This window comes from Amblyomma americanum, chromosome 6 (genome assembly GCF_052857255.1).
Source record: "Amblyomma americanum isolate KBUSLIRL-KWMA chromosome 6, ASM5285725v1, whole genome shotgun sequence".
Lineage (NCBI taxonomy): Eukaryota > Metazoa > Arthropoda > Arachnida > Ixodida > Ixodidae > Amblyomma > Amblyomma americanum.
The window spans coordinates 75,203,752-75,223,835 of NC_135502.1; the positions used below are offsets into that span (position 1 = coordinate 75,203,752).

The 20,084-nt window shown below is 52.7% G+C and overlaps 1 protein-coding gene across 28 annotated transcripts in view; it reads right to left on the reverse strand.

Annotated features, from left to right (window-relative positions):
- mub (poly(rC)-binding protein mub) overlaps positions 1–20,084 on the reverse strand; it is a 385,362-nt gene that overhangs the window by 285,965 nt on the left and 79,313 nt on the right. The gene's annotated exons all lie outside the window — the stretch shown is intronic.

A 20,084-nucleotide genomic window follows, 5' to 3' on the forward strand; every position in this document is an offset into this window, starting at 1 on the left:
ACAGAGCAGGCAGCATCTCGCAACCGGGACACCGTTCAAACCCTGGGCCGACCACGGCAGCTGCGCAGAAGCGGGAGCGGGGGAGAGCGACGCAGGGCGCGCTGGAGAGAGCGCGTGCTGCACAAAGTTGCAATTAACGCTAGCGGCAGCTTAGTCGGCACCGATAAGCGAGTCCGAAAGCACACAAAAGCTGCGGTAACCAACGAGCGCTCCCTCATCCGTGAAACCGCAGCTACTACTCATTCCTCTTTTTTCTTTGTATACCACGTAACACCGATCAAAGAAGACACCGCCCCCCCCCCCCCCCCCCTTCAATGTCACCGCGGTGGGCCGGCATCGCCGCGTAAAACCCCTGAAGCGGAGCTCTCTCCTCCTTATTCCCTTTCCCATTGCCGTAAAAGAAGTTCGGCTCTAGCGACGAGCGATTCGTCGCACATAGACGGTACAAGCCGCAGACGACAGTGAACGCAGCGCCATCTTTGGACAAACCAGCACACCGCCGCAGCCATCGCAGCGGATTTGGTTTCGTTTGATTTGGTTTATGGTGGTATAACGTCCCAAAGCGACTCAGAATATGAGGGACGCCATAGTGAAGGGCTCCGGAAATTTCGACCACCTGGAGTTATTTAACTTGCACTGACATGGCACAGCACACGGGCCTCTAGAATTTCGCCTACATCGAAATTCGACCGCCGCAGCCGGGACCGAACCCGCGTCTTTCGGGCCAGCAGCAGAGCACCGTAACCACTGAGCCACCGCGGCGGCTCACAGCGAATTCGTCCGTTCCAGCAACCGCACGGTTATCAGCGTACCGTTGTCTCTTTCCTATAAGATATACGTCCTAAGTTCCAGTCTCGCGCGTACAAGTGTGGCGCGGCCGCTGCGCCGACCAAAGTACGCGATCACTTCAGAAGCCGTGCGCGCCCGTTAGACATACGCCCCTGTTCATACCGATTTCCCTTTCTCGTTCCCTTAACAATAGCGCCTTTTTCCATTTGTTTCGGCGGGCTGTTTGCAATACCCTTCGCTATACGAACTTCGTCATTTCCGGACCCAGCCCCCCGATTTCCGCGATTTCCGGCATCCGAGCCACGGCAAAAAAAAACCTGCCTACCCGCCGCCAGATGGAGGAGATTCCAACTTTCTCATCTTTTTTTTTTTTCCTCATTCACGAGCTGTCTGCATTGGATACTGGAGTTCGCCAGAACACAGGGGAACGTTTTCTAGGCCACCGCCGGGCCCCCCGAAGTCAATAACGTAGTCTGTCTGTTCTCTGCTTAAACTTCGGGACTTGAGACTCTCCACGTCTTGGTACAGCACTACCCATCACTGCACCACTAGGCCGACAACAGCCAGAAAGGTCAGCGCCCAGCTGTTCCCCAGTGCATAACACTAGGCCGAAGAGGACTTCCACAAAAAATTTAAAAGCAAAAACAACAGAAACGTCGAAGTACGGCGACCCACCGCGTTCTCAGCCTCGTACTATATATATAAGGCCTAACACCGAAAGCAGGCCTTACGTGACACCATTCAGCTTCCCCGCCGAGTCTTATCAGTGACCGGCCGCTGATAAAGGTTAACTAGTAGGGGCCAAGGAGGCAAGTCCCCTAGTAATGCGCACTCGCGAACGCGCCCACTCCCTGCCGAAGAAGAAAGGTGAGAAAGTTTCCCTGTTTACCTCACGGCCTCTGCCAGCGATTCCCGAAAACTCAGGGGAGAGGTTCGCGCTCGTAAAATCGCGACGTGCCGCTTCCGGTCTCGGGTCCCCGGAGCGGTACGCAGGTGCCTTCGGTGACGCTGATTGGCTGACTAGACTCATTAAGTGCCCGAGCGAAATGAGTAAAAAGCACGATCACACGGCCAGCCCGATAGTGGCGAGAGTAGCTTGAGCACCGCGGGGCGAGCCCCCCCCCCCCCCCCCCCCCCCCCCTCCCCTAACTCCCTCCTCCGCCCTCAAACCGAGACCGTGCGCCTATATCTTTCGAGCTCCACGCAAGGAAGTAAAACGAACAAGGAAGTATAGTGCCTTAAACACCAAGCGCTTCCAGATATCGGGAAGCCACGCCGAGCATGTGCCGTCTGCAAAGCCAGAATAAAAATGGCAGACAGAAAAAAGCAAATATCTACGAACGGAACGACCCTGCAGTCAGGGCGGAAGCATTCGGGGCAACGGCGCTGCAACTGACGTTGAACGAATGCCGCACCTCATTTGGAATCGATGCCTGGCTGCGCACGCTCGATGCTTCCCGTAAACTGCATCGATCCCGGCCCAATCCCTTTAGGGTACGAAACAGCGGCGCAAGAACGATGCGCTGCGAGGGCGCTGCAGAACCAACGCCCACGTTCCCAGTCACTTCCGGTACGTAACTACCGCCACAAACCTCCCAACAGCCGAGTGCGTTCCGCTACAGCTATGACCCGTTACTGAAAATGGAGATTAATGATGTCCGGGCGTAGTCAAACGGTGAATGGACACCTTAAAACGACGCCGTGCACCAGAAAGCATCGTTGGTTTGTTCAAAGGGCCGCAAAACGCGATTATTCTCCAACCAATCCATTACTAACGATTTTCGGCTCCGCGGCGTCCACCTCATCAATTACTAAAAAAGTCCCCACTGAAACGATTGTTCGGTACGGCGCCATCCAGCTACGTTCGCCGACCGGACGGGACTGAGGGGTTATCGGAATTAATAAACCAAGGATTCAATCTGGACTACCCGCCTCCTCGTGCGCAGAAAGGCGAGGCGCCAAGCACGTGTCCTCAAGGTTGCGGGATCGGAACACTGACGGTATTAAATAAATAAAGAAAAAAGGCAGGAAAAGTAAGCAGAAAATTAACGCATCCACCCAAAAACCGGGAACGTAGGGATCGCGGCATCGGGTGAGGGTGCAGAACGGCCCGGTAACAGAGAGAGAGAGAGAGTGTGTGTGTATGTGTACGGGGCGAAACCGCTGGCCCGTGCAAAGAGTGGACGAGCGTCATGCGCCATGCCCATCGCATCGCGTTAATTATTTCTACGCTGGCACGCTTTTATCACGCCCCTCTTTCTTCCTCTTCTCTCGCTCTTTGTGGTGTGTTTTTCCCCCTTCGCCGCGTCTCTGCGGCCTCGGGGCGGAGACGAGCGGCTTCCTAAACAAGACGGAACAAAACTGCCCTCCTGGAATAATGAAAAAAAAAAGGGGGGGGGGGTGTAGAGCAACGCTACGCGCGACTGCGAAACGGACAGCGTACTGGACGCCAGCAAGCCAGCCGGGCACGGCGAGTCCCTCGAAGGACAAAAATAATAAAACACAAATGCAGCGGGCGTGCGCCGCCGCCGCGCACGCACGAAAACCTCTCTCCCGCGGCGTGCGCTCGCGCTCTGCAAGGAAGCCGCTCGACCGCGACCTCGGCTGCGGCGGCGCCGTAGCTTCACGCTCGTCACAACTGGCCGTGCTGCAGTCGTGATGTGTGCCTTGGGGGGTCCTCTCCATTCGCTTCATTCCTATTCCTGCTGACCTCACTCTTTCCACGTGTGTGTGTGTTTCCAATGTGACCGGCCGTCGCGCTTCTCTTCCGTCGTTATTTATTAGCCGACGGCGGTTGTGAGAGAAGGTAGGGAGAGGGAGTGGCGATGCCGACGCCAGCAACCGGGCGTTGCGCAAGCGCGTTGGAGCCAGCCCGCCTCCACCCTTCCTCGGTGGAGCGCGCGCGCGTGATCAGTTCCCGATCGACGCTTCCCCGCTCTCCATTCCGACGATCGCGCGCGGCTAAACAGGAAAGACCTGAGTGTCCCCCCCCCCTCCTGCACCACCGTTCGGCAGCGAGCCGGCCCGCGGCGCCCGATCCCTCCGGTTAGGAAAACGTATCGGGAGCCTATCTTGCGTAATTCCACGACGAGTAACCAGCAATTTAACCATCCATTACTAACGTCGGTACTGACAACTCGGGGCGCAACCGCGCTTACGGGTAACCGATGTTTGAGGATCTACGTAATGGTCGCGAAAGGAGAGGGCTGACAAAAGAGCGTTAAGATGCGCTAGAATTTCAAGCCAAGTATGTTTCGCCGCTTCAGGCGTGTTTCGGTGGCCAAGCTACTGGTATGCCCAGCACTACTTTGCCACCATTGATTTGGGCCACTATTTATTTTATTCCTGATATTACTCTATAATATCTCTATTACCTGTTTGTGCTTCGCGTACGGGCGAGCCACGCCCCCAACTGTGGAAGGTTTCCCTCTCTCCGTAAATTTCCTATCATCCGCGGTTTTCATTATCACCGACGATGTGCCATTACCGAGACCACCGCGCCAGTTCATTAGCAGCGTTAAGACGTTTGCGGAAGAGGCGCTCCACGCTTCCCGGGATCCTCGTTATAGGGGGCTTAGCGCGCAGACATGCGGGCGGCCCGGGCCCGGATTAGTCCTTTCCTTACCCAGCGGTCTCGGCATAGCGCCTTTCGCCAATACGGCCGGTGACGGGGAACAGCGCGTCACCAGCTAAGTTCCTGTCGGATTCCACTTTTCCTGGAACCAAGAAATTGACGACGCAGAAACGCAAAGCTGGCCAATTTAAAACTGATGCTGTCGAGGAAAGGGAAAACAACGTTTCTAGAGCACTGCGAGGGAGAGATATGCTGGCATAAGCCGCATCCAGTAGCAATGCCGGCAGCTTTCCATGACCAACATACTCATTGGCATCCACAGCAACGACTACGCTAATCACGTCCTCGATTATCATGCCTCTCCACCATGCAATAAAGCCAAATCAAAATGTCAACGCGGTAAGTGCAGTGTACTGCGGGGAAGATAAAACAAACTCACACATCATTTTGCGACTGGTAAAAAAAAAAGCAGTGCAATAAGAAAACAAATACTTTGCATACCCTCAAGGAGGACAAAAAGTAGTTAACACAAAGTTATAAAGTCGATGCGAATATAAGAAATGATTTAAATTTGAACCCTTCGCTCACGAAATAATTATCAATAAGGTTCAAGCAAAGCATACATGCAATCTGATTAGATTTGAAGGTGATTCCTTCAGACTCTACCCTCTCGAATTTAAAATGCTCTACCACAGTTGATTTGTGCAAAAAGACCGCACGAAATGCATAAGATATTAGAAAGCCGCTTGATTGCTCTACCTTAAACCGAATTTCTTTTTATTGAAGAGTAAAAAAAAAAGCAACACCAAAAAAAGTTTCTTTGGTCCTATATAAGCGGCCGATATGCCTGCGATAACCTTAAAACCGTATCAGCCCATACTCATGGTCGAGCGTGTCATAATCGCGCGATTGCCCAGCCGCGCTGCGACTCGCTTTCATCAGCAACGAGGCCAACCCCTAACCCCCCGCAAAAAGCAGTACGGGTCCCACCTTGTGACGTCGTTCGGAGCGGCCGCGTTCGATCGGGAGAACGCAATCGCGCTATTGTTTCTGTTTTCGAGGCAGGGCCTCGCTCCTCCTGCCTGCGCTCCTCCCTTCATGCTTAGCGTTGCGCGACCGTGCACAGCAAGCCCCCTACACAAGGAGACAAGGGGAGGGGGGGGGGGGGGGGGCAAGGTAGCCGCAGAATAGATAGAACGTTCGCTATGCACGCGGGTCAAGCGCGCGCCTGGTCTCCGGGGCACGGCGACGATCGAAGGACGACACGCTTTGGTGGCGCAGCGGCCCCACCGCCACCGCGGCGACCGAGTCCTCGGAACGGTGCACGCGAGCGTAAACGCCACCCGCAGACTTGGCTGTCCTCGTCGGAAGCACGTCCTGTTCGCACACAACAAGCGCCGAAGTGAACGTGCACCCACTAACCTAACCAGTACCGGCCCTATAGCGCGAGCCAACGTTGGCAATATGCAGCAACAACGTCAACCTAACGTTGGAACTCCAAGTCAGCGCTGCAGCCATCCAACACACGATAACTGCCAATACCATTAACACCCTACGTCTGCACTAGGTTAGATTTGTATTTCAGAACTATTTCGCGCCGCCAAAGCGCGAAACTGGCATTCTAATCCAAATTCCCGCCATGACCGGATGCATGGACCCGGCCTTTGCGACTGGCCGTGCCTTTGCCGGCTTCGAGCGCGATAGCCTTAAAGGGGCGACTGCACCGCTTTTTGATAATTCCGCAATATCCAAGGATTCAAATCTATACAGGCTGTAGGTAAAGCACGGCAAGTGTTTTCGAGCTAGCATGTGAAATAGTGACGTAATCGACGGTTATATTTTACGCTTCTCCTCACAACACCAGAGGAGTGCGAAGAAGCTTGGTGTGACGTCAAGGAAGGTAAGATTTCAAATTTCCGCTGCCGCCGACCACACCCTGCCGTGCCTCGTTGGATGCTGCCAAACAACGTTCGCGGCGGCCTTTGTCTTCGATGGCGTTGTTTTTTTCCCCTTGAAAGCAAGCGTTTACGCGTTGGAAATGTATGGGTACCTTCGATGCCGTCATGATGCGCCCCCCACTTGGCGCTGCGGAGAAGCTTGAAGGCCGTCGCGATTTTAGTCGACGATTACGTCACCATCTCAAATGCTAGCCCGAAAGGACTTGGCATGCTTTACCTTCCTGTTTCACATATTCGACCCCTTTAAAAAGCTCGGCGACTTCTAAAACCAATGCAGTTGCCCATTTAATGCAAAGAAGAGAAATCTCCTAAATTGCAGCTCTGGAACAAAGCAACTGAAAGCATATTGTACTTCGTTTCATGGACATATCCACTTACGTAATCGGCGGAACACATTTAGGAAATCAAGCAGAAAAACTTCTTCGCTTAACCTTCTATATGCACGATGCGAGAAACATTTGCCTGGCTAGGCGAACGGCTCCTGCATCTCCTAGTGCAGGCTAATCGATGATGCAATGCACGCTTCATAAGCCCCGTAAAGATTCTCCTTTCCCACATTTCCAAGTACCTCACGAAAAGAGGGTAAAAAAAAGTTTATAACGTTCTATAAAGAGTGCTTTCGAAAACAGTTGAACGCCACCTCGTTGTGGGCCCATACATAAACATAAAGGCACGAACACAGGAGTGGCACGGCCACACGAAGGAAAAATTGTCCGCGTGACACATTGCGGCAAAAGACAGAGGACAAATTCAAGCATGTAAGGATAAGCGAACCAAAGATCGAAAATCATGTTCACAATAAAAAAGGGAAACAAACGACGGATGTGGTCGCCACTGTGCCGTTCGTTCTCTGCGCTCATGCCGACGATTCTTTCTGCCTCGCCAGCATGCACACTATGCGGAAAACTCCAAGGCCGCGTCCAAATACGAAGCAAAATATACGCTCCCATCGTGTTGTTCTCACGAGACACGCGCATCGGGACAATGGGGCGGCGTTTATGCCCCACACGTTTCGCGGCCGTGCATTCCGCTAGTGCAGATTTGCACAGCGCTCCTTTGCACTCAATCGTCCCTGCTGGGTACTTCTACAGTGCTAACAGCAAAGTGCGTCCGCCTATGTTCTCGCCTGCTACTGCACGGAAGAAAATCGAGGTAAATGCAAAGCACAGTGGTGAACGCATAGTTAAACGATGAAATTCTCAAAAAAAAAAGAAATAACCAGGCGCGTCCGATTGCTAGTGCACAAGCGAATCATCAAATACCACGCTTAGGAACGTTGAGGGGAAGGGAGAAAGCTAGAGAACGCGCAAGGCCTCTGAGACATGCGCATCTATCAGACTGTGCCGCCGCCGAGCGATTACAAATTAAGCATTCAAGCCGGGGGAGGGCTCGAACTGCCGGAGACGAAACGCAGAGCACGCTGCATGCAAAGCCTTCGAAATCGGTGGCTGGAGCCGACAGGAGCCGGCGCCGAAACGATGACGAATGCTCTCCAAGCACGCTTTCCGCAACAACGCACGCGCAAACTCCGGGACGATGGTGGTCGCTCGTCCGTACTTCAGGTGGCAAAGCGCTTCGTGCGTCGGAGGCGCGGTGCGCACATACATACGTAATTTGTAAAAGGGTGCCTATTTGCTGGGCCTCTCCGAATATGGGAGGACTGGGAGACCTGGATGCGGTCAGCGGACTGGACCTGGCCGGGCCGCATACGTCACGGAACAACACCACATGAACGTTTAGACCATGAGTGGGGTCGTGCAGAGACCCATGGGGCCTGCGGGCCTCGAATTCTCTTGCCAAATACAGCTTCACCACCACCACCACCACCTATTTGTGGTTCGGTCCTCATCTGTGGCTAAACTTTAAGCGATGCACGCGCTCAGTGCCGCTTGAGCAACCTCTCTGATCGTTTTCGCGAAGCATGCGCTATCGGAGCCGCTGGGGTTTGCTTGTTTTCTGGATAATGTTCCATAAAAGATATTTCAGCACTGGCAGATATTTAAGTGAGATATTTATGCTGCCTTAGCGTTAATGGGCCCCTCAGCGGCCTGGGGTCCTCTTTGCACATAACTTCGCAGGCAAGAACACTGCTCTTTATTTCATTTTTATAATTTTTATTTTCATTTTCATTTACCACAAGACACACAAGGCCTCCCTTTGACAAAATCGAACGAGCGTTCCTCAGTGGTCGAAGGGTAGGGCCAAACTCACGACCCAAGGGGCAGCGGTCCGAGTCCCGGCTCGACCATTTCCCTTTTCAGCGCAGTTGCTTCTCTTTCGATGCACTACGTAATGGCAGTGGTTTGAAGTCACGACCCTGCAGACCAATGAGGAACTACATAGTGACGTCATCACTGTTGCTCTGTGTGATCGTCGTGGGGTGCTTGAATTACCCGTTCGAGGTCATGTGGTCGTGACGTCGCGAACCTCTCGACCAATGCAGATTGTTTCGACACGCCAACAACAACTACGGCGGCTTCACCGCTGAACCGGGCCCATAACGCTATCGCGTTAACATGTAATAACACCACTGTCCCAGTATGTATTCTTCGGGAAATGAGGTGATAATCGGATGCACGCACGCACTCACTTTCATATGCGACTCTAACGTCGCGAAACCTCATTTCACTTCGCACGGCCGTCAGGCGCGCGCCAGGCCGTGCAAGTTCAAACCGCGCGAAACAAAAAGAGAAAAGAAGGGATGGAAGTGTCGCAGGGTTCTGATGAACTTTTACCTGACTGTCCCTGAGGTCTCCTTGACACTAGAATATAAGTTACGCCGTTTAATGACGCGCAAAGTTACTCTGCACGAGTTACAATGGCAAAGCAATACACCATCGGTCGCTTCTGTTCACTGGGTTACATGCGCAGTGGCGCTGATAACGGCGCCTTCGACGAAGCACTAGCCATGAGCGCAAGAGCTGGAGGGACCGCGCGGCTGTACGACTTGGAGATTTCATGTACTCAAGCACAAAGTGACAATGTTTCATATGTACTTACACATGCCCCATGCTTGTATTGTCTTTATTAACACCGGTCGATTTAGACTCAAAATCACTAATCTCAGTTTGTTTCCCTATATTTTTTTCTTTTTCGGGCAGCCTATTTTCTGGCCTCTTTGCGCTCTCCGAAGTCCCTTGGCGACCGAACAACGATGACTTCAGCCATCAATTCGTTAAGTGAAGAAACCCGAAGACCTCAAAGCACCAGCGTACCAAGAGATCAAATGGCCAGCCCCGTACAAGCCTTGCCGAATCACCATTTCCGAAGGGTGTCAGGACGGAGACATAGCGTTTGGTAGCCTGGCAGCTTCGTTTTCTATCAAGAGGATCTCAACTCATCTCATCTCATTACGCGGACAACTGCTCTGATTGCTAGTTCGGAGAGCTACATTCTTAAGCCGCGCATTCGGAACTTTTTATTATAAGCATGGAGCAAAGGACGACGCGCTGCAACATCCTCCCCGAACCGCCGGTCAAAGCGGACATCCAGGTTGCATAACGAAATCGTGCGTCCAGTCCTCCAAATGTGCAGGCTCCTTGGCCGGAAAAACACCTTTCGACACTCCTCCCACACTTTCCAAAGCGACTGACGTCAAATCTCCGGAGAGCGCACAATATCCCGAATCTTCGGAAACCCAGCCACCTAGATCCTTCCTTCCTTCCTTGGTTCTCCCCGTGCTATTCTCAACGACCTTGCCCGTTCATTTGGAACCTCCGCACGTGGTCCAAGTTGCCCAACCTCACTCTCAAGATGGCTCCGCGAGGGGCTACTTGAAAAATTCATCCGATCCTTCCTCGCCGCAAAGACCGTGGCGCGCGCCGCTGAGCGAAATGAATGATTTAAGGAGCGGGCGGCAACTCAAAACACAGTTCCATTACACACACGAGCAGTGCGAGTCCACAAACGGAGTGCAGCGCGAGATACAGGAAAAAAAGGGGGGAAAGCGCCGATGAAAGACGTAGCCTGGAGGCTCGTCAAGAAAGAAAGAAAGAAAGAAAGAAAGAAAGAAAGAAAGAAAGAAAGAAAGAAAGAAAGAAAGAAAGAAAGAAAGAAAGAAAGAAAGAAAGAAAGAAAGAAAGAAAGAAAGAAAGAATTAATAATTGGTTTTGGGGGAAAGGAAATGGCGCAGTATCTGTATCATATATATCGTTGCACACCTGAACCGCGCCGTAAGGGAAGGGATAAAGGAGAGAGTGACAGAAGAAAGGAAGAAAGAGGTGCCGTAGTGGAGGGCTCCGGAATAATTTCGACCACCTGGGGATCTTTGACGTGCACTGACATCGCACAGCACACGGGCGCCTTAGCGTTTTTCCTCCATATAAACACAGCCGCCGCGGTCGGGTTCGAGCCCGGGAACTCCGGATCAGTAGCCGAGCACCCTAATCACTGAGCCACCGCGGCGGGTAAGAAAGAAAGAAAGAAAGAAAGAAAGAAAGAAAGAAAGAAAGAAAGAAAGAAAGAAGGAAAGAAAGAAAGAAAAGAAAGAAAGAAAGAAAGAAAAGAAAGAAAGAAACGGAACGGAACGGAACGCGCAGTGAGGACGATTATCGCTTGGCGAGACAAGAGAAAATTCCCGCAGAAATAGCGGCAAAAACGCGAGAAACCGTCCGACCGAGGAGCCCGGGAAGACTCCCGCGCAGCTGGAATCTGCGCTCGGTGCAGAGTCGGCGGGCAGCGGCGACAATTATTATTTATTGGCATTCACGGTTACCGCAGAGGCGGCGGCGACGGCGGTCCAAGTTCGCTTCGTCTTCTTCATTACTGCAACTTTCATGCACGCGAACTAACTGCGCCGCGGCGATCCGGCACATAAACCTTCCGGGCCCCCTCCCGAGTTCTTGCGCGCAAGGAAGGAAGGAATAAACACAAAGAGGAAACAACGAGACGAAAAGGGACGGAGCAAAGGAAAACCGAAATGAAGTAGATCAAAACAAAACCAATCGATTAGAACGGCGCGTCCAATCTGTCTGCCCCGCTCCTATTTCACACACATCCCCCCTCTCCTATAGATATTCAAGCACAGGCACGGCGGCCGGATTAAGCCGGCTCGCGTCGGCGACCGAAAATAGCGTCCGAAAAGAAATACAAAACACAGCGAACGCGATACACGAAGCCGGGAAAACGGATTTCGAACAGCGTAAAAAGAAGAGAGAGAGAAGCGGAGAGGAGAAAGTTACACGAGGAAGTGACGTACCGCTACCGCGTTCCAATCAAACCGAAGGCTCTCTCTCTCTATCCCCCTCTTCGCGCTGCTATACAGTATCTGTGGATGGCGGAACTGAACCGCAAATTCCAATGAAAAAAGCGCGAAACCCTCGAACCCGAAGCCTTCGCGTGATGAAAAGAAAAAAAGAAAACTGAAGACAAAATTTTCCCAAACAACCGGTTAAAGAAAATGGCAAAGAAGGCAAAACACCTTCAAAAACGAGAAAAAATATCAATTGTAAAAAAAAAGAAACTCCGCTAAGCATCCGGGCAGCGAATGCCCGCAACGAATACGATAATTATGCATGAGTTAAGAACACGGCTGCGAAGAGAGCGGGGATGTGTAACAATTTATACAGCACCGCGCGAAGGCATTCGGGCGCGCCCCATTTTATACACCTCTTTTTTTTTCTTTTCGTCGTCGAACTAGCTCAGCCGTCGAGAGATTAGCCTTCCTCCTCTTCGGTTCATCTCGCTCCTCGCTAAACTTCTTTTTCTTTACTTGTCTCTTTGGTTTCGGGCGCGGATTTGACCGCCGAATTCACCGGGCTCACGTAGTCGAGGCAAGCAGCCAGCATAAAGCTGTCCGGGCGTTCTGCATGCTTTGCCGTGCAGCGCGCGCGCTCTCCTTTCATTAAAATGCAGCGCTCATTCGAACACGAAATTGCTGCTTCATGAATCCCCTTCTTCCCGACGCAGCGCCCTCCTCAGGCTTGGCAGTTCGGCGTCGACGGCGAAGGGGTCAGCGACCACTGCCCCCCTCCTTCCCCCACCTTCCACCTCCTCTCCCGTTTTCAATCAAAATCGATTTCCCATTACGTCGAATAGCCGCGAGCTAACTGACGTCAATATTTGCCGCTACCTTGCCGCCGCTGCTGGAACTGCAATCTTCGCAGTTATTCAAATGAGTCCGAGAAACATCTCAGGTGCAGAGTCGCTGACGTCTCCTTATCCTTCAGTATGAATCGGCTCTTTCGAAACTCCCTTAAGTCCTCTTTTCCGCGTCGCACATTTATCAACAGATGAAGTCGCCGGCCGACAGTGAGACGAAGTTGCTGAATGGGCTTGCCAGCGCGGGGCCCTCGCGTGCAGTGTCGTCACGGGATCAAAGTCAACATCTTGAACTTCGTAAATCGCATGAACTGCGCCTATACCTGCTGCCATGGAAACTGAATGTTCCGCCACTACATGGACACGTTGCATCTCTGCGAAGCCAATTTAACATTTTTGAAATGGCTCCACTATATTCGCACCGAAAGGCCATACGCTCTGAGAAAGGAGCCCGTAAGACTGTCAGTCATTTTTTCCCCCTTTTGATACTGCATACGTTCGAGCAATGAACACAGCAGTCAAGGGAACGGACGCTGACATCGACAACTATTAATGCATCCATGCTCGGCTTCACAACGGACGATGAACATAATGCGCACTCAAGAAACTCTCAAGTTATAACTGGATGCGACTCAAGAACGAATCGGCAAATGCCCGAAAAGGAGGGCCTCCAGTCAATGGCGCTGACGTCATGACGTCATGAAAATCGGTCGACGTCACTGGCTGGAAGGAGTGCATTGAGGGACACTTGCCGCTTCGCTTCTGAGTTGTATCCGAATATAGCTGCCCGACCATGCCATACCTGCCATCATTTCTTAATAATCAGGCGACCACAAACTAATACTCTGCCCAATCCTTACCTAATGAGTAAATGGTACCCAGAAATCTACAATTCGTCCTGCCCCTTCTGTGGAGCAGTTGGCACACTCTTTCACGCGGTTGGGAATGTCAAAAAAACCCAGACTTGGACAGCAATCCCGATCCGACTCATGAGCGCTGGGAGGCAACCCTTCATAGCCACAGCCCACTCGACCAGAAATTGCTGGTTGAGAGGGGCCGGATTATGATGGCGACCAATGGGTTCTCGTACTGAACCCACCCAGTTTTTGTGCTCTGAATAAATGTTTTTCCTCACCCTCCTTAACAACCAACGGCATCGGGCCTATCGTTCATAAACACATTTATTCGACTCAGTTCAATCACCAAGCACAGGAGTAAAGTGAACTTAGCTTACACTGTTTCGCTTTGTGTACGGCACACGGAAAACAGAAGGTCTTCAGATGTTCAGTCTTCCTTCAGGGATCGTTCAGTCCTCCTATGAAAGGTGACCTACGATTTTTTGTACAGAGAACGAAGATACCAATTGCAATACGCTGTGCTTTCGCCAATATCCGGTTTGTGTTGCCTTCGGTGCAGTTGCGGGTACATATGCGCAGCAGAAACCTATCAAAGGCCTACCCACGGAACGTTTTTCCGTACACGCAGAAAATACTGTTCTTTGAGCAGAGAAGAAGAAGAGAACAAAGAAAGAAAGATTGGAATACAATGAAGACGCGTTTGAAGACTGCATAAGCAACGCTCGCGTAAAGAATAAAAAACAGAAATAAAAATAATAAAAACAGACCCCCCCCCCCCCTTGATCACGTGAACGTCGTCGCATCTCGACCGCTAGCTCACCAAACGCCTTTCGGATTCAACGAATGGCGTCGACGAAATAATGATGAAAGAAAAAAAGAACGGTTAAGAGGAAAGCTTGCACATAAACACACACACACACACACACACACACACACACACACACACACACACACACACACACACACACACACACACACACACACACACACACACACACACACACACACACACGGCAGCGACCGGTGTCCGTTCAAAAAGAGATCACCACCCTCGATGGCCGGGCTAAACCTTTAAATGACCTGCCGGCAGCCAGAATGGCCCGAAAGGGCAACGACGAAGAATCTCCAGCCAGCCGGCCACCGCAACAGCAGCAGCAGAAAACGGTGCAATGGCACTGAACCTCTGCGGGGCCGGCTTCCCTTCCTCCTCTTCCGATCCCGCAAAGCCATCCCAGCAATGAACGCGTGGTACAGGGCCTCGTCGCCACCCATCTCCTACAAAGCCGTGGGTTGAAGCAAACCTCAGCCATCGCCCCCCCTCCACCCTTCCCTCCACCTTCCGGCTCGCGTGCAGTTGGTGTCGCACTCTTCTCTTTCGTAACCTTCTCTGCTCGCCACCTGTGCCCACCCACACTCGCTCCCCCTTTCCAACCTAGCCCCGCGCTTTTCTTGGTCGCCGCACAAAAGCCAAGCAGCGGAATGGATGTGCAGCCGCGGTTTTCGTCTGGGGCCTGGCGGCGCTTATCGTGTTCGGCCAGATGTCGGAAGCCACGTTTCCAGCTAAGTGTGAAAGGTAAAAAAAAAAGAGGCCCAAACGGGAACCAGGGAATAAGGGAAGGAGAAAAAAAAAAGAAAAGTAGAGAAGGCGCCAATCGGCAGAAATGACCAGAATCGAGAGAAAGAGCGAAGGAAAGGAAAAAGGGACGCGAAGAAAAGCGACCGCTGAATGAAGAGGAGAGAGCCTCTTCGAGAAATGAGCGACGAACGAAGGGTGAAGGACGGTGAAGTACAGCGACCAGCGGAGAACGAGAGAAGGAATGACGAAAGAAGGAGAGGAGACGGGAAGAGCAGGAGAGCGATGGAGATCGGGCAAGACCATTACACTCGGGCGCTGTGTCGTCGAGCGGTTGTTAAAAGCGTTCAATAAGAGGGGGTACGACTGACCTCCGCCGGCCCTCGAAAGGGAGCGACTAGATTTCCCGTCTTCCTCGTTCGGCCGACGAAAGGTGGCGGACGAAGCCGCAAACACGCCGCGCGGCCAGGCCTTTTTTTTTTTTTCTTGACCACCTTCGTTCGCGCCGAATCGTAATACTCACTTATTTTGTACAGGGACTTCACACGTACGCGGGGAGAAAAGGACAATTTAGACGTAGACCCATGCAGATTCGTCCGCAGCGCGCGAAATCTCTGTCGACCGCTCGAGTTCCACAGAGCCCGGTAACGGCAACTCGAAGTACAAAAACGAGCGAAATACAAAACACGAATTTTCACGTCCCAAGACCGAGGGAGTAGCCCATCGTTCATTTCCCCTTCCATGCGATTCTTTCCAGCAGCAGGCCGAAATCTCAGCAGGAGAGCGCGCCTCTCTACGCTTTCTCATCCATCGAAATGTTGCAGCCGTGGCCGGGATCGAACACGCGAACTAGTGCTCTGTAACTGAGTCGAAGAATGCACAAACGACACTGGACGCAAGACACACCTCAGGTTGCATCACGTTCGCGTGCTAGCGCAAACGCGTTCGACTCCCCCCCCTCTCTCTCTCTCTCTCTCTCCGCGGCAGCCTTCGATTGCGAACTATCCGGCGGGGAAGAAAAAAAATTAGTAACGGCATGTTGCCGGTGGGCGGCGGAGTAGTCGACGTGCCCCGCCCCTCTTATCACCACGCGCGCCGCAAAGGTTAGTCCAGGTTCGCAGCAGCATAAACCCTCGTTTCGGCACAGGAGAGAACGGAAAATCAGAGAGCCAGACCACAGCCCAAGTAGGCGGCGGCGCTGGCCGAACCGACACACGCCGCCCAGCTTGCCCCCGAAAGCACGCGCGGAATGTAAGGCGCTACTAGCGCAACCTCTCGGCCGGCGCCGAACTCGCCACCACCGCAGCCACCGCGCAGCCTCCGAACGGTTTCCTATATGTGGCCGTGGAGAAGAAGAGACACTATTCCCTCACCACCACCGCCGGTACCGGCCGACCGACACCGGCCGGGAGAGTCCGCGGAAATAATGCGAGCCGGCTTCCATTTAATTAGCCGGGCCGCCGAATAAGCGGGGATCGAACGGGAAACCAGGCGAGGAGGAGGAGGAGGAGGAGGGACTCTCACTTGCGCCGCTAATCCGGCCTTTGTCTCGACTCCGTGGCGCCACGAGAATCTCGAGATAAACGGGGGGGGCAACGACAAACGCAAGAAAAAAAAAACGAATTTTGTTTAGTTTCGTCGAGAAGAGGAACAAAGGCGGCTCGGCGAAGAAATTAACGCCGGAGCAGCCGAAGCGACAGCACGGGCGGCAAGGACGGCCGGTGGGAGGTGAGGGTTCAAGCGAGAAAAACTACCCCAGAGAACGAAGAAAAAGCAAAGAAACAAACAACGGGAAAAGTGAGGAAGAGCGGGATGAATTCCTCAAGAGCCCTGTCGGGATCGCGCCGAGCAGATTACGCCGGGAATATGCGCTCGAAAATAAGAGCAGCGAGAGCGGAAAAGCCAAAGTACCGCAAGGGAAAAAAAAAAGAAAAACGCACGCTACAACGGATAGGCAAATTTGCGTCCCGGAAGAAAACAAGACATCGGGCGAGACGACGAGTGAGTGAGAGAGAGAGAGAGGCAGAGAGAGAAGGAAGGAAGGAACGAAGGAAACAGACCAGCGCAGGCGAAAATGTGCGAAAGAAACCGCTGGAGAGAAAAAGAAAGGGGGGGGGGGGTGCAGAAAAGGCACGCACGAGACGGAATTTCTCCATAAACGGGTTCGATCGCGGTGCTCCGTCCGAAGTGAGCGATCGCCGCTCCGTATCTCGTAAATTATAAACGAGAGGCGGGCGCAGATTCCGGCCCGGAGCGAGAGAATAATAAAAACAATAGAAAACTCGCCACCAGCGGGGAAACAGTGGGAGGAGAAGGAAAACACGAAATGCCGAACAGGCAGCGGGAAAAAGAGAGGAGAAAACGAAAAAGAAATAATACCGGGAAAAGGACGTCGCACCGAACGGAATAGACGGATGGAAAAAAAAATAACAGAGAGAGATATCGGAAGGGGGCAGCTCTTTATACACGGGCCCCTCCTCCGCTATATCCGCGAGCCTTTTGTTTTTGCATCCCTCTCCCTCGTCCGTCGCGCCCTCTCCGTGCCACCGCCGCGATGCTCGTGTCCGGGACTCATCATCCCTCCGCGTACGTACGGTCGGGGAAGGCTGCTTCGCGAGACTTATGCGACGGGAGCAGCAGATGGAGCCGCGCCGAAAGGGGTAAAACTCCGCCCGCAGCGACTGAGCAGAACGCGGACGGCAGCGACGAGCTGCTTTCAGGTAGCGCCATCTGTCGGCGCCGAACTGAAATGTTGTGCACTATATGATAGAAATGCGTTTAGTTCGAAACTTTCTCCGCTCTTGTCAGTTGGCATGGCTTATGCGGAGAAGTGGTAGAGAGAAGGAAAGGCCACACGAAGCAACAAGGCGGGAAAGGGTGGTGGTTTGCAAAAGAGAGTTTCGGATGTGCCAACACGTGACGGATCGGCTGCGGCATACTACAGCATAGCATACAATAGTAAAACTTTTATTATAAAAGTTCAGATAAAGTGTCAGGAGGGCGCACTTGCCCTCCCGTCCTTGTCAGACGGCAGAGATCCCTTGGGACATGGCGGCTTTGAAGGCTTGTCTGGTGGTGCTCTTCTGGTCTTCCAGGCCCTGTGTCAAAGACTCCCATGACTTCTTTCTGCCAACTTAAGTGGTGGATTGGACGCACGCCCACATCATATGGGCTAGGGTCGCCCGCCACATCGCCGCCGAATGTTAAAAGCCACATAAGGCCTCTCGCGGCGGTTACTTTCACACAGCGTAGCTGTGCACATAACACTAAACGGATAAACACTAGGAAATACGGACGCCATAAAATGAAGAAAACTCTGTTTCCGTAAATGCGTCAGGATCGCGAGAAGTTCTCAACCATTCGTGCTTACCGCGCCGCAGCGTCCACGTTTGTAAGTGGCCCGTAAACAACGCACCAGACAAAGTTCGTTAACATAACAAAACGTCACCATGGGCGTCGCGTAGCTTCTCGCTTTCTCCATTGGCGCCTTGCGCACCGACTGCAGCGCCTTTGTCAGAGACGAGCGGATCAAATGGCTGCGCAAAACGCGCCACTAAACATGGCTGAGCAACAGCCACGGTGTTTCCTTTTTTTTTTTTTCTAACCCTTCACCCGCAAGTCAAAACCCTTCAAGCTATACTTAGCCCGCCCAAACAAGATTCTCAAGAGGCTTTAATAACGCGCCCATCGGTAACATTTTTCTTTGCTCGTATTATAATTTTACTTTCGCCATTGCGTCCCACTTGAAACGACAAGCAAAAACAGAACAGAGGTATGAAGGACCGAGAGAACTGGCCAAGAATGCAACTGCAAATTGGTTTTTGAGGAAAAGAATTACGCAGTAATTGTCTCACATCTCTGTGGAGACCTGAACCGCGCCGTAAGGGAAGGGAGGGCTCCGTAATAAATTTCGACCACCTGGGGATCTTTAATGCGCCCTGAGATGTAGCAGTAGCAAGTGGTTCTATTAAAATATTAATAAAAAGGAAGGAAAAGATTTTTGCTAGCCCCGGCATCTGCCATCGATACTGAAGCACCCGAACTGGGGCAGCGGAAATAAAGGATGGCAGGCAGAATGGAGAAATGAAATGAAAGAGGTGAGGGGACCGCGCTGACATCCAAGAATAAAATCGCCGCATTCCGTTTATAACACGTGGCATATGGTGCATGCACAGCCGCGTTATGAAAAGAGAAAATAAGAAGAACGGCGGCTCATTTCCCGCGAGCAACATTACGCAATGGCAACGCGCAAGAAAAGAGTGTACACGCGTGCTTGGAAAGCGTATTAAAAGCAATACCACACGCGAAAGGGTGTAAGAAGTGAGTGCGCGGTGCATGGAGAGAGCGGGGTGGGTGGGGGTGTTGAAGAGAAAACCAATCTAGACAGAGGAAAGGGCGAATAACGATCGCCTCAAAATGAGAACCGAAAAAAAAAAAGCACGAAGAGGAGAATGGAAAGAAGGGCGAAGCGTGTTAATACGGGCGCGCCGGCGGCTCGCTCGTTAACTCGCGCATCCCGACCCTGCGGCACGAACTGCTGCGCTGCTGTTGTGCAGTTGCGTCACGATGGTGAGGCGGCCGCGGCTAGGACAATGGATGCCCGAGAACACACAAAAACGCCCAGAGGCAAACGCAACAGCACCTGACGAGCACACACACGGGCGTGAGAGGGGCACATTTGCACGAGTGCGAAGAAGAAGAAAATAAGAAAGGAAAGCATTAAGAGTGAACAACATAATACAGTCCGGGAGAGAAAGCGCGCATGTAATACGCACGCTGTCAGAGCACGCGCGGCACGCACGCACCCCGGATTCGGGCGCGGCGCGCAGAACCTCCTCTGCGTATATACATACCAGTGCGCGACCCCCCTTCTGTTCCGCCCCCTCCGCCACCGCTGGCACAACCACCCAGGCCCCAAGCACGAAACCAAAATCCGGCCCCCTGGGCCGCAGCACATCGCCAAGGCGTCGCTGTCGTCCTTAAAGCATGGCGCGTGATCGCGCATTCGCATCGGTCTCTGAGCGAGAAGCGCCTAATGAACGCAGGTGGGCAGGGGAGGGGTGGGGGGGGGGGGTGAAGGAGGGAGAGGGCAAGCTACGCGGTGGTGAACGGAACACAAAAGACAAAAACAAAAGTGGGAAGCGAAAAAGAAACGCCGCTACAAAAGACAAGAGAGGCAGGGCGCAGACACGCACCTCCGCCACCGCGCCGGGAAGGTGTAGTGCCGGGTCACCGGGCCAAGCGCACGCAGGCACGCACGCGCACAGACACAACCACTTAACAGGCTTACGGAG